Raw genomic sequence first — 15241 nt, 5'->3', positions numbered from 1 at the left:
CGGGCTGACGACGGTTCAAATCCGGGTCCGCCATCCAGATGTAGGTTGTCCATGATTTTCCTGAATCGCTGAATCCAAGTTACTGGATGGTTCCTGCGAAAGGGCACTGCCGAATTCCTTCCCCACCTTTAAAGCAGTCCGAGCGTCTGCTCCGTCTCTAATCACCTGGCAGTCGACGGGAAGTTAAACCCTAATCTTCCTTCCTTCCCCTAATCCGCGAAGAAATTGGACACTCTTACGAACTTAATCGTTAACCACCAACGTTGTCGGAGGACTGTATTAAATATTTCGTAACTCAATATTATTACGTATTGCATTGGTGCATAAGTTCGCGGCGTTTTTCCATAAGTTTAATAAAAACAACAGACACACGTAACAGAGGCTTTAGTCATCAATAACATGTTCTCTTTTGTTATTTACAACAGTCGCCAACCCTGCGGTAATTTTTTGATTCCGCAACTGTAGAAATTGCGAGGTTTTTGGGCGAAGAGCTCAGCGAGTCACGTTCGGAGTGCATTTTCATCGGGAAAGGAAGTTCCTTGAAGGTAATTCGATAAAGAGCGGAAAACGTGAAAATTTGAGGGCACCAAATCAGTTGAATGAAGTGGATGCGGAGTGACTCCCCAAACCAACTCCTATAAAGTCTTTTACGAGGTCTAAAAGATACGGACGGGCGTTATTGTGGAGTAGCATCACTTCACGCAGTCTTCCTGGTAGTTGCTCTTGGTCTGCGTCTGCAAGACGTGAGATGCCCGCTAAACCCGCAGGGCAGAACAGATGATTAGGATTGTGGAAAGGGCTAAATAAGGTGTCGGTCAGGTTCACTCAAAATTGTAATTTATTGTAACTTAATAACACCTTTAAACCAAAACGGCACATAGCGAACCTTTAGAACTACGAGTTTCAAAAAGGCAATTATTTCACGGCTGAGGACCTCCAAACAAGAAATCTTATAAGTCAACAAAATAGAAATGCAGTTAAAATAGCAAATAAAATAATTAATATATATATGGTATCACAGCTAGGCTGGAAAACCTCAAGGCAAAAGTAGATAGAACAAACATATGCAAAGTGCAATACAAGCGGCTGAGGACCACAATTAAATTTTACAATTTTAAAATATATTACCATAATCTTTTAAGGCAGAAGGCCGCAATGTTTTTGCTTAAAGGTTAATTTCAAGAATAAGGTTTTAAGCGGCTTAAGGCCCACAATTGATTTTCCAAAATTCAAAAATACATTACGTCCAGTAAAAACAAGAATCTTTAAATCATTGGCTGTGATAGATTATAAACAGAAAATTAAACACCGGTGAGGAGGAGAATAAAGGAAAAGGCACTCAGAAGCCTCCATGGAGGTCGGTCTGCCCCCGTTCACTTAGGTGAGGCAGGTGGTAAGCCCAACTACACTTGAGCCGTCGGAACCCAACCAGGGGACAGCCACGAACCGACCGACACAACGACTTGCTTGCCACCAATCATTAGATGAGAACTCAAACACGTGATAATCCACAACGAAGTATGTATTAGCTGTCAAATCTACACTACCTGTTGGACAGCGGCATCAGGTGAGGAAAGGACGCTGCCTGAAATTACGTTAGTGGCCAGGGCAGGTAACCAGAACACTTATGGCCACAAGGCAGAAAATTCTGCTGGTGCACTCAAATTGTAGTCAACCAATATCGTTAATTGCACCGCATGACGGCGAAATTTCAGCAATAGAAACACTCGGTGTTGCTCACAGGAAAACCTCAACAGCGAACCACCGAAACGAACTACAACAACATGAATGGACGTGACTTGGATAGTTGAAACCACTACTGAACTTTGACGTCCTGGGTCGGTGAACCACGAAGCTCGTAGCGATTTATCAGCTCCGCACACGCTCCGACACTGCGCAGGGACCGTCAGCGGACCCAGGTGATTGCACCGCGCGGAGATAACTTCCCTGGTCCGCAGCAACCGACCGACTCCCCTCAGAATGCCGACAACATCTAAAATAGTCGTCAGAGGAAATAACGCCAACTACACACTCTACCTGACAAACACTGCACGCAGACCTGGACGATAAGCAACAGTAACTAAGCACACACGAAGACAAATCGGGGGTCGATGCACACACACACACACACACACACACACAGCCGACTCATGAACGATCGGCGACCTAAAACGCTTCGTCCGGTAGGAAGAGCGCCCGACGATCCACGAAGACCGTGGCCCGGCTCAAGTGATGCGCAGTGGCAATCGTCGGGCGAGCCATGTCGATGCGGACGTCACTGCTCCAATCCGACTGCACTAGTGCCGCATTGCAACTTCCCGACTGGCAGCCCCGGACTGTGCTCCAGACGCGTTCCAACTGACTGGCAAACCAGAACTCGGAACCCGAACTGAAGTGCTTACAAGATACAACGATCGGGAAGTAATAACAGTCGAGCAAAGATACTACGAGAGGGGATACATCGATACGCGCTGCTAACGCCACTCACGGTCAGGCAAAGCAGCAACTCAGTGACAGTAGTAATTCAAATTAACGTATTGAGGCGGAAGTGCGTTAAAAACAGGGTGTAAAATACATGATGGCGGGAACACGAGATACGCACGACTCAAGACGTATCACTTGTTCGCAATAAATATGAGCAGTGATGGTTACACCTCGGGGAAGGAGTTCTTAGTATACCACACCGCCGTTGTTCCACCAGATGCATAACATTATCTTTTGTGGATGCGTGAAGGTCTTTCCACGGGGAGCTGCTGCTTTGTTTGGGCTCAACAATTCCTTTCTTTTCCTTGTGTTACAATAAAGACACCATTTCTCGTCACCAGTAACGACACAGGATAGGAATGATCGGTATCGTTCAAGAGCCAGCTGGTGATGAACAAACAGATAAAGCCAGGTATCAATTCACCCGATTTTTGGACCTTCCCCATTTCATGCAAGGTCTCGAGCAAAGCGACGTGGATCATTGTTGATTAATACGTTTCAACAGTCTTCATCGAATCCCGAAGATCTTCCTCGTGGAGAGTCACTAATGTCAAAATGATCCTCATTAAAACGAGAGAATAATTTTCTTCTTTGCTTTGTCCAATGGCATTATCCCCATACACTGCGCAATTGTTTGGGCTCAACAATTCCTTTGTTTGGGCTCAACAATTCCTTTGTTTGGGCTCAACAATTCCTTTGTTTGGGCTCAACAATTCCTTTGTTTGGGCTCAACAATTCCTTTCATTTCCTTGTGTTACAATAAAGACACCATTTCTCGTCACCAGTAACGACACAGGATAGGAATGATCGGTATTGTTCAAGAGCCAGCTGGTGATGAACAAACAGATAAAGCCAGGTATCAATTCACCCGATTTTTGGACCTTCCCCATTTCATGCAAGGTCTCGAGTAAAGCGACGTGGATCATTGTTGATTAATACGTTTCAACAGTCTTCATCGAATCCCGAAGATCTTCCTCGTGGAGAGTCACTAATGTCAAAATGATCCTCATTAAAACGAGAGAATAATTTTCTTCTTTGCTTTGTCCAATGGCATTATCCCCATACACTGCGCAATTGTTTGGGCTCAACAATTCCTTTGTTTGGGCTCAACAATTCCTTTGTTTGGGCTCAACAATTCCTTTGTTTGGGCTCAACAATTCCTTTGTTTGGGCTCAACAATTCCTTTCTTTTCTTTGTGTTACAATAAAGACACCATTTCTCGTCACCAGTAACGACACAGGATAGGAATGATCGGTATTGTTCAAGAGCCAGCTGGTGATGAACAAACAGATAAAGCCAGGTATCAATTCACCCGATTTTTGGACCTTCCCCATTTCATGCAAGGTCTCGAGTAAAGCGACGTGGATCATTGTTGATTAATACGTTTCAACAGTCTTCATCAAATCCCGAAGGTCTTCCTCGTGGAGAGTCACTAATGTCAAAATGATCCTCATTAAAACGAGAGAATCATTTTCTTCTTTGCTTTGTCCAATGGCATTATCCCCATACACTGCGCAAATATTTCTGGCTGCATCCGCTGTTGTCACCCCTCTGTTGAACTCAAACAGAATAAAATGTCGGAAATGTTCCAATTTTTCCACTTGACACTCCATCTTCTAGCGTCCACAGCTCCAATTACTAAATGACAATAGGTAAACTCAAATAGCAACAATGAACTACAACTCAAAAAAAGATAGTCGATAAATAAACCCTAGAAATCGGAATGCCAACATGCAAAACAGAAACGCCTCGAACTTATGCACGTACCTAACAATTAGCATGTGGCGCAGAAGACCCTGTGTGTTGCTTACGTTGTGGCTGTTAACCTCGATGACGGACGGCAGTTGCTTCCTGGAATCATAGCCTGTGTACAGCAGTGTCCCTGGCGTTATAATTCGTCAGTTTACAGATCCACTTAAAACAGTAGTGAAAGATGAATACACATAACGAGGACGCCACGAAGCTACTAGAAACATCCTTTTCGAATTCTGACTAATGACAGAGTTTTGTAAAAATGCACAGTTCTTGTTTTGAGATGGGAAACCTTTTTTTTAATCGTTTCCAGTGTCTCAAAGATAGTATTTGATAGTTGCGGACGCTAAACAGAGAAATGAATGTGGTCAGAATGTCTTTTCTATTCCTGTTGCTACCTCAAACAACTCGAATTTTAGGTGAACTCTTGACCTACATACATTTCAAAAGGAAAAAGTGAAGTACACTTAAAAGAAGTAAATAAAAGTCTTGCCGGTCAAATTAATGAAAGTATCTGATCGATGTTTCTCCAGATGTAGAGTTGTAGTTCGGTAAGAATCACTGTTGTATAGACATTTAACCTAAAGGACGAAGCGTTTTACTAACTACTTTTCCTATCACAAAACTTCGTTGTTAACAATAGCACTCTTCTGATACAAATTAAGATTATGTTTAAAAATATCTGGCATTTTTCTAAGTATGGCAACTCTCGGTTATGACACCAACCTCTGCTACACACCGTCAGGTGGCTTACATTAACGCAAATTAAAAGTTCTGTGTACTTTTTACACCTCTGAATTCGCAGAATGTCTACAACGTTGTAGAAGATTATACTTACGTAGAAATTACAAAACATACTGTAAGTAGGCTGTTTAGGTTTTTATGTTGGTAACGTCACGTAACGCTCTGTATGAAAATCACTGGCTGTGCTGTGTGCAGTCTGTGGCTGTTTGGCATTGTTGAATATTCGCTATTGTAGTTTTTGGCAGTTGCATGTGAACAGCGCGTAGCGTTGCGCAGTTGGAGGTGAGCCGCCAGCAGTGGTGGATGTGGGCAGAGAGATGGCAGAATTTTGAGAGCGGACGATTTGGACGTGTGTCCATCATATATATATATATATATATATATTATTCAGCTGGCAGTATTGGCGCACGCTGTATTGCAGTAGTTCGTGTAACGAAGATTTTTGTGAGGTAAGTGATTCATGAAAGGTATAGGTTATTGTTAGTCAGGGCCATTCTTTTGTAGGGATTATTGAAAGTCAGATTGCGTTCCGCTAAAAATATTGTGTGTCAGTTTAGTGAGGATCAGAATAAGTAAAGAGAGAAATGTCTGAGTACGTTCAGTTTTGCTCAGCTGTTTGAAAATCAAATAACGTAAGGGGTCAACCAGTACAGTAACTGATAAATTTTTCCATGGGGATATTTCAATACTGTTATTTGTGTTTACGCTTTTCTGCAAACAGGGACAGTCCCTTAGTAGCTTGAAGCACATATTTATGCTGATTAAGGCAGTAGTTTCGTGGAGGAGCTACACAGGAAGCGTTGGGGACGAATGAGCGCTCATTACCTGCACACAGCTAACGAAACAGATTCCATCTCACTCGGAACATCCCATGTGGCCTAATAGAGGTGAGGCCAGGTGACTGTTGGATCCAAGAAAAATATCTTCACGTGCAGCAGGCAGTTAAGAAGAATGCCTGCGAGTGGTGAGGCGAGACCGGGTCACTCCTTCCGTTCGCCCCCTTCCGGCCCGTGACTGTCCATGGTGTGTGTTATTAGTCATCCGAAAAATATTGCTTAACACTAGGCCTCATTGTCAGCCGTGTTGTGCTTTGTTATTTGCCGTTATTTTTTACGAACAGCGTCAGTGCCAAAGGCGAAATTTACAATGAAAAATGCCTTCATTCAGTCGCGCGGTTCCGGACTGAGCGCCTAGAACCGCTAGACCACCGCGGCCGGCTGTGCGATTTTCACAGAATGGATTGGTAATCATGGGCTCGTACTGTTAGCCAGTCGCCGGCCAGGGTGGCCGAGCGGTTCTAGGCGCTACAGCCTGGAGCCGAGCGACCGCTAGGGTCACAGGTTCGAATCCTGCCTCGGGCATGGATGTGTGAGATGTCCTTAGGTTAGTTAGGTTCTAAGTCTAGGGGATTGATGACCTCAGTCCCGTAGTGCTTAGAGCAATTTGAACCAGCCATGCCACTTCCTCGTGCGACTGCGCGGGAGCTAACGTACGGATCAACTGCAACAGCAGCGAGAACATTAATTTCCCTCTCCTCCGTCGTCACTTGTTTCCTTCTGTGACGATTTCGAGGTGTTTTACGCACCACTTTCACATAACTGGTTGAAGAAGTTGATACATCTATATGTACATCTACATGGTTACTCTGCAATTCACACTTAAGTGCCTGGCAGAGGGTTCATCGAACCATTTTCTCTACATTTCCACTTTCGAATGGCGCGTGGGAAAAAGGAACACTTAAATCTTTCCGTTCGAGCCCTGATTTCTCGTATTTTACTATGATGATCATTTATCCCTACGTAGGTGGGTGTCAACAAAATATTTTTGCAGTCGGAAGAGAAAGTTGGTGATTGAAATTTCGTAAGTAGATCTCGCCGCAAAGGAAACCGCCTTTGTTTCAGTGACCGCCACCCCAACTAGCGTATCGTATCAGTGACACTTTCCAACCTATTGCGCGATAACACGAAACGAGTTGCCCTTCTTTGGACTTCTTCGATGTTCTCCGTCAGTCCTACATGGTAAGGATCCCACACCGCGCAGCAATATTCCAGCAGAGGACGGACAAGTGTAATTAGGCTATCTCTTTAGAGGGTTTGTCGCATCTTTTAAGTGTTCTTCCAACAAAGCGCAGTCTTTGTTACGCCTTCCCCACAATATTATCTATGTGGTCTTTCCAATTTAAGTTGCTCGTAATTGAATTTAGTCGAACTGACAGCCCTTAGATTTGTGTGATTTAATGTATATCCAAAATTTATCGGATTTCTTTTAGTACCCATGTGGACGACCTCGCACTTTTCTTTGTTTATTGCCACGTTTCGCACCATACAGAAATTCTCTGTAGATCATTTTGTAATTGGAATTGATCGTCTGATGATTTTAGTAGACGGTAAATTACAGCGTCATCTGCAAACAATCTAAGGGGGCTGCTCAGATTATCACCTTGACCATTTATGTAAATCAGGAACAGCAGAGGGCCTATGACACTACCTTGCGGAACGCCAGATATCGCTTCTGTTCTACTCGATGATTTACCGTCTGTCCCTACAAACTGTGACCTCTCTGAGAGGAAATCACGAATCCAGTCACACAACTGAGACGATAGTCCATATGCACGCAATTTAATAGTCACTTGTGACGAACGGTATCAAAAGCCTTCTGGAAATCTAGGAATATGGAATCGATCTGAGATCCCTTGTCGACAGCACTCATTACTTCTTTGGAATAAAGAGCTAGCTGTGTTGCACAAGAACGATATTTTCTGAACCCTTGTTGGTTGTGTATCAATAAGTCATTTTCTTCAAGGTGATTCATAGTGTTGGACTACAGTATATGCTCCCAAATCCTACTGCAAATTGAGGTCAGTGATATGGGTCTGTAATTCAATGGGTTACTCCTATTTCCTTTCTTGAATATTGATGTGACCTGTGCTACTTTCCAGTGTTTAGGAACAGTCCTTTCGGCAAGTGAGCGGTTGTATATGATTGCTAAGAAAGGCGCTATTGTGTCTGCATACTCTGAATGGAACCTGATTGGTATACCATCTGGACCGGAAGATAAATAGTTGTCGAGATGGTTGACGTCTGTTGGGATGTCTTGCAGCATACACCGTACATGAATGAATTGCATTGTTCCTACATTCTCCATACATCATGAGCATGTCGGCTTTTTCTTCATTGGTAAATCCCATCGTCCACTCACAACCTACTGCTTGGACTGTCACACATTAGCTGCCAGTGCACTCAATGAACACACAACCACACTGTAAGCAAACATAGCAGCATCGTACCTGGCAACTACGCAGGTTGAATGGCACAGACAAGTGTCGTTATGGAAAATTTCAAAGTGCGATATCCTGTGAACGACTCGCACTAGAGTCCTGCAGCAAACACCACTTACATTATAATTTACCCTACTTTTAGTTTGTTAATGTCAATGGACATGGTTCCACTTGAAAAAGTGTATGTTTAACAAAAATACACTTTCTAAATATTATTACAATCTGTTTAGTGCCAACAATACGAGCCGCTGACTACCAATCCAGTCTGTGAAAACCGCACATCAATTGCACTTTCCATTTCCGCAATAACTGCTGCGCAAGTTTTAAGTGATTTACGCTGTGTATAGTACTCGTATTAATTAATTTTTTAAACAGCAGCTGGTGATAGCACGTACACACGATTGAATAACTTCGCCGAAATTCTTCTGGAAGTTTCAGTACGGTGAAGAAGTGAGGCGGTTTGACGTACAAGGGGCGTTCAATAAGTAATAGAACACATTTTTTTCTCTGCCAATTTCGGTTGAAAAAAAAGCGAAATTTGTTGTGGGACATTGTGAAACATTGTTGTATCATGACATACAGTCCCATGACATTCCAATAGGTGGCGGAGCGTAACTAGCCTTCAAAATAGCATCTGTAACGGAGATGCGTTCCAAGCAGAGAGTTTTCATTGAGATTCTCTTCGCGGAAAACCAGAGCACGGCAAATATACGTAGGCATTTGCAGAATGTCTCCATAGACCTTGCAGGGAACAAAAGCACAGCGAGTCGTTGGGCGAGGCGTCTGTCATCATCGTAACAAGGTCGCGCAAACCTGTTCGGTGTACCGCGTGCCGGCCGGCTGCAAACAGTTGTGACTCTTGCAGAGTTGGAACGTGCGGACACTGTCATTCGAAGTGATCAACGGGTGACAGCAGAACACCTGGCTGCACAACTGGACGTCTGTGTTGGTAGTGCTGGCACTCTTGTCGACCAGTTGAGGTGTTCAAAGGTGTGTTCCCGCTGAGTTCCTCGCTGCGCTACAGAAGACCATAAAAAGCAACGAAAGATCATCTGTGCAGAACTACTTGCGCGTTACTGGCAGCTGGAGACAATTTTTTGTCGAACGTCGTTTACGCGATGAAACATGGATTCATCACTTCGAACAGGAAACAAAACGACAATCCGTGGAGTGGCACTACACCACCTCTCCTTCAAAGAAAAAAGTTCAAGGCTGTATCTACAGCCGGTAAAATCCTGGCGATAGGCTTCTGGGACTCTCAAGGGGCTATTCTGTTTAATCTTCTCCCTCATGGTACAACGATGTATTGTACTACACTCAGGAAAGTGAAGAAACGATTTCAGCGTGTTCGTCCCACAAATATGCAAACGAACTTCTCCTTCTCCATGACAGCAGAAGGCCTCATACAAGTCTGCATACCGTAGAGTAACTCTCAGAACTTCATGGACTGTTCTTCCTCAACCATCCTACAGCCTGACAGCCTGGAGCTCGCATCTCCGGACTCCCATCTGTTTGCCCCAATGAACGATGCATTCCGCGGGGAAGCAGCATGCGAATGATGGCAAGGTTATTGATGCAGCGAAAAGTTGGCTCCGACATTGGCCAGTAGAGGGGTACTTTGCGGGTATACAGACCCTAAGGTGACGTAAGGCCGTCGTATTTAACGGAGATTGTGTTGAAAAACAAGCTTTTGTAGCCAAAGGAGTGGGGACTAATATGGTGTATCGGTATCCTGAATAAAACTAACCTGCATTCAGAAAAAAAGTGTAGCATTACTTATTGAAAGCAACGGCCTTGCCTCAGTGGATACATCGGTTCCCGTCAGATCACCGAAGTTAAGCGCTGTCGGGCGTGGCCGGCACTTGGATGGGTGACCATCCGAGCCGCCATGCGCTGTTTCCATTTTTCGGGGTGCACTCAGCCTCGTGATGCCTATTGAGTACCTACTCGACCGAACAGTAGCGGCTCCGGTCAAAGAAAACAAAGAAAATCGTCGTAACGACCGGGAGAGCGGCGTGCTGACCACACGCCCTTCCTATCTGCATCCTCAACTGAGGATGACACGGCGGTCGGATGGTCCCGGTGAGCCACATGTGGCCTGATGACGGAGTGCTATCTATTACTTATTGAACGTCCCTCGTATATACGAGGTGTGGCTAGAAAAAAACCGGACTAGTACTGGCGAAACCATAAAACGAATGCAATAAGGCTGAAAGTCGCGTGGCCTGTCACGTGACTCTCGCTCTGCCTCCTGCACTCAGTCTGCCCGTGGCGTCTGTTTTAAGTAGTTGACGTTTTGTCTGTGCGTCGGAAAATGTTGAGTGTACAGAAAGAACAGCGTGTTAACATCAAATTTTGTTTCAAACTAGGAAAATCTGCAAGTGAAACGTTTGTAATGTTACAACAAGTGTACGGCGATGATTGTTTATCGCAAACACAAGTGTTTGAGTGGTTTAAACGATTTAAAGATGGCCGCGAAGACACCAGTGATGACACTCGCACTGGCAGACCATTGTCAGCAAAAACTGATGCAAACATTGAAAAAATCGGTAAACTTGTTCGACAAGATCGCCGTTTAACAATCAGAGCAGTGTCTGAGTTAACAGGAGTTGACAAGGAAAGTGTTAGGCAGATTCTTCATGAAAGTTTCAACATGAACAAAGTGTGTTCAAAAATGGTTCCAAAGTGTCTCACAATTGAACAGAAGGAACGCCGAAGAATGATTTGTTCTGACATCCTGGAAAACATTGAAAGTGATCCCACCTTCTTACGAAATGTTATTACTTGCGATGAATCGTGGTTTTTTACTTACGATCCCGAAACTAAACGCCAGTCGATGCATTGGAAAATTCCTGGTTCTCCACGACAAAAAAAAAAAAAGCACGAATGTCAAAATCGAAATTCAAGGCAATGATGATTGTTTTTTTTTTTGACATCAAAGGGATTGTGCACATTGATTGGGTACCAGAGGGACAAACAGTCCTGGCTACCGTACGTGAGCGAGTACGGAGAAAACGGAACGATTTGTCGAGAAAAAAGTCATGGATCCTTCACCAAGACAATGCCCCAGCTCACAGTGCGTTGTCAGTGAAGACGTTTTTGGCAAAACACAACATTCCCATCTTAGATCATCCACCCTACTCACCTGATTTGGCCCCCTGTGACTTTTTTCTTTTCCCTAAAGTCAAGTCAGCTTTGAAAGGAACTAGATTTGAGACTGTTGAAGCAGTAAAAGAAAAAGCGACGGAAGTAATGTATGGACTTACCGAAAATGATCTGCAGCATTGCTATGAACAGTGGAAAATTCGTATGGAGCGGTGTAGAGACCGAGGAGGAGAGTACATTGAAGGAGATAACATGAAATGTAAATAATTGTAAATAAATGTTTTTTCCAGCATCAGTCCGGTTTTTTTCTAGCCGCACCTCGTACGTCTCCTTAACCTCATCAAGTAAGTGTCGGTTTCAGTGTTGGCGTAACTGTATTCACGAAATAGTTCTTCGGAGAGTGCCCGTATGCTTCTCTAGAGCACATCACAACTCACACGCGAGTCGCTGAGCATTCTTGTCTCGCTCACATTTCACACTGGCAGGCAGCATGTAGTTTGTTGATTGTTTTATTGTCATCAGTTCGTCGTCTATTGGTTAATATCCCTGCTTCTAGATTGAGGTGTCCCCCGTTCGTATCCCAGCTGGGTCGATTTTCTTCTCTCGAGGACGGGGCGTTTGTGTTGCCCTAACCATCTCATCTCATCTTCATCGACTCGCAGTTCTTGTACCAGGCGGCCGAACAACCCCGCACGGTGTCTCTAGGCCAATAATGCTATACGATCATTTCATTTCATTGTTTCACTCAGCAAGAAGCTAACAAGAAAAGGTAGTCTAATGTTTTGTTGGAAACGTTGGACTCTGACCGCGACTCTTTGGGGAACAGATAGATATTACGATCTGCCGCCTGGTCTGGGTACTGCCAGAGATCCCAACGCACCACATGACAATGGAAAGGAGAAATACGGAAGTTTAGCGTTTACCGTCTTGGTGACAACGAGGTCATAAGAGACGGAGCACAAATTTCATTTGGACAAAAATGGGAAATGATATCGGCTGTACGCTTTCCAAAGAAAACAACCCCAAATTAGCGCTACGTGAGCTGAAGGGCAGCGTTTAAATACAGGGTATTCGTAAATTCCCGTTACAAACTTCTAGGACTTGTAGAGTGAAATGAGTACATAATATTTTGAATAGGAGCCCATATCCGGAAACGTAACTTTTCAGTTCTACTACGGTTTCAATTCATGTGTAACAAGTCCACGTATGCTGAGCGAAAGGGAAAAGTCTCGGAGTTCCTTGTCCTGGTATGCTGTAGACAGGAAGTTGCGCCACTGCTTTTCCGTCAGGAAATGTGGTTTCAGCATGATGGTGCACCACCTCACTTCCCACATGCGTATCGGAGACACCTCAACAGACGGTATGGTTAAAGATGGATAGGCAGAGGTGGTCCAACCGCGTGGCCACCGCGATCGCCGCATTTAACTCACGTAGACTACTTTTTGTGGGTTCATAAGCGAAGTTTAACTAACGATACTCATGTGGCAAGAGTTCTGGCCGCTGCACAAGAAATCGCAGAGACACCAGGTGGGTTGGAAAGTGTGTACCAGGCCGTCCTTCTTAGGCATGACGTGCGTGACAACTTAATGGTCGCGACATCAAACCGCTGCTGTAAGGCACTGGTACTGTTCTGTATGTCCTGGGTTCGTTTTTGTTTTGGTTCAGAAATGGCTCTGGGCACTATGGGACTTAACTTCTGAGGTCATCAGTCCCCTAGAATTTAGAACTACTTAAACCTAACTAACCTAAGGACATCACACACATCGACGCCCGAAGCAGGATTCGAACCTGCGATCGCGGTCCCGTGGTTCCAGTCTGTAGCGCCTAGAATCGCTCGGCCACCCCGGCCGCCTTTTGTTTTGAAATAATGTAAACATGTAATATTTAAGTGTTAGTACAAACAAAAGGGCTTAAGTGATAAACGGATGTTTCGATATGTTTGCTTTCTAATTGTTAACTAATAGCTGTACTGCGTCACGCCTAATTCAGTTTCACGAGATATTTATTCGGAGTGTGGTTGCTGACTTTTCAAAGATGAACTGATAGTTTAAAGTTGTATTGTGACTTTGTATCAACTGGAACATTTGTCACCATGGTGAAGTTGAAATGGCAGTTGCTGTTGCAAGTGTTTTGTTCGACAGGATGTTTGCGTTAGTGAAAACAGATGCAGAATTAACAATCTTTAAGTACAGTACTTACTAAACAGTCTTCACAGATAATTTCAAATAAATGCCAAGGAGGCCAATGGCTTCAGGAATCCAGGTAGGCGCCGGATAATACTGCCCTCCTGGTCACAGTTGCTAACAAGTTGTCCAATACATCTAAGCGTATTTAGCACACCACAGTTGGCTGATGTACTTCGTAACAACCAGGTTTGCCCGCGACGAGAGCCGCTCCCTGCCCGCTAAACTCGCCGGTAGCAACAGTCGAGGCTACAGGAAGACGCGGACACCCGTAGCCCAACGGTCAACTGTTTCAAGTCGCTGCAATCGCCAGTACGCCATGTACGCAGGCACACTCGTCCAGCTCTGTGTCCAACACACCAGTCACTGTCACATGCCCCAGAGGGAATACATACCCAAGCAAAGATGAGTTGATGGAACGCGCGCAGAAATGGCGCGGCTCAGTCTGCTTGAATCATCGTATGTTTTACATTGACTTTTGTACAAGTTTGATGGTGATCTCCAGTCCACCCATTCTAAATATATGACTCGATATTTCGTAAGAACCTCTTCTAATTTATATTATCAATATCTCTTTAAACAGGATGTCCCCTCAAAAAAACCGACTAGTTTTGGGGACAGGTTTATTACACCAAACCAAGAAAAAAAGTCTGGTAAATATGTAAACATGGGCTCTAAAATGCATACCTTAAGAGCTCCGAGCACTTGTTTAGTAGAAGGGATCTTTGACACTAGCGAAGATGAACAGCACGCCGCTGTGGCCGAGCGGTTCTAGGCGCTTCAGTCCGGAACCGCGCTGCTGCTACGGTCGCAGGTTTGAATCCTGCCTCGGGCATGGATGTGTGTGATGTCGTTAGGTTTAAGTAGTTCTAAGTCTAGGGGACTGATGACCTCAGATGTTAAGCCCTATAGCGCTTAGGGCCATTTGAACCATTTGAAGATGAACAGGGGCTCATAGCTCCTGAAGTATGCATTTTAGACCCCTTGTTTACTGAACTTTTTTTCTTGGTTTAGACCGTACTACCTCCTCTCAAAATTTCGAAATCAGGGTCCTTGCAGTGGAAGAGATCTGTTTCACAGTATCGATGAACAAGTGCTCATAGCTTTTAAGGTATGCGTTTTAGAGTCCATGTTTTCTAGACTTTTTTCTTGTTTTGGTGTTCCTGTCCCTAAATATTACTTTTTTTTTTGCATACACTGTATAATAGAATATATCCTGACTGACTGACTCGTCATCGCCCAGCCCAAACCGACAAGGAAATTTGGAGAGAGTCGGTCTTATATTGATCGTTGAAGAAATTTTTCGAAATTCCCTACCCTCCCTCCCCCCCCCCCCTTAAGAGGTTGAAATAAGCGATGGAAGGTTTTTGCAAATATATCGCTATTAATGCAATTTTGAAGCTAGAAATACGAAAAGTTTTATTTGGTCTCTCAGTCAAACATAAAAACCATACGTGTTTCAGCATTTTTGGAAATTCAGCACCTAAGGGGGTGAAAGAGTAAGTGAAAGTTTTTTTTAAATAAATCGTTATTAAAGAACTACTAAAGCATTCTTAAAGCTACATTTATGATAGCTCGGTTGGAATTAAAAAAAAATCGTGTTTCAGTGCTACTGGAAATTCAGTCCCTTAGGGGGGGTGTATAAGGGATGAAAGAGCTTGCGAAAATATTTCATTGTGAAAGCATTTGAAAGCTA

At 44.1% G+C, this 15241-nt stretch overlaps 1 pseudogene; it reads left to right on the top strand.

The window, feature by feature from the left end:
- Positions 1 to 10041: 10041 nt before the first annotated feature.
- LOC126253748 (5S ribosomal RNA) lies at positions 10042 to 10159 on the top strand (annotated as a pseudogene).
- The last annotated feature ends 5082 nt before the right edge of the window (positions 10160 to 15241 follow it).

The sequence above is a fragment of the Schistocerca nitens genome, chromosome 4 (assembly GCF_023898315.1).
Source record: "Schistocerca nitens isolate TAMUIC-IGC-003100 chromosome 4, iqSchNite1.1, whole genome shotgun sequence".
Lineage (NCBI taxonomy): Eukaryota > Metazoa > Arthropoda > Insecta > Orthoptera > Acrididae > Schistocerca > Schistocerca nitens.
The sequence above is the reverse complement of the archived record's forward strand: the minus strand, read 5'-3'. Positions and strand labels throughout refer to the sequence as shown.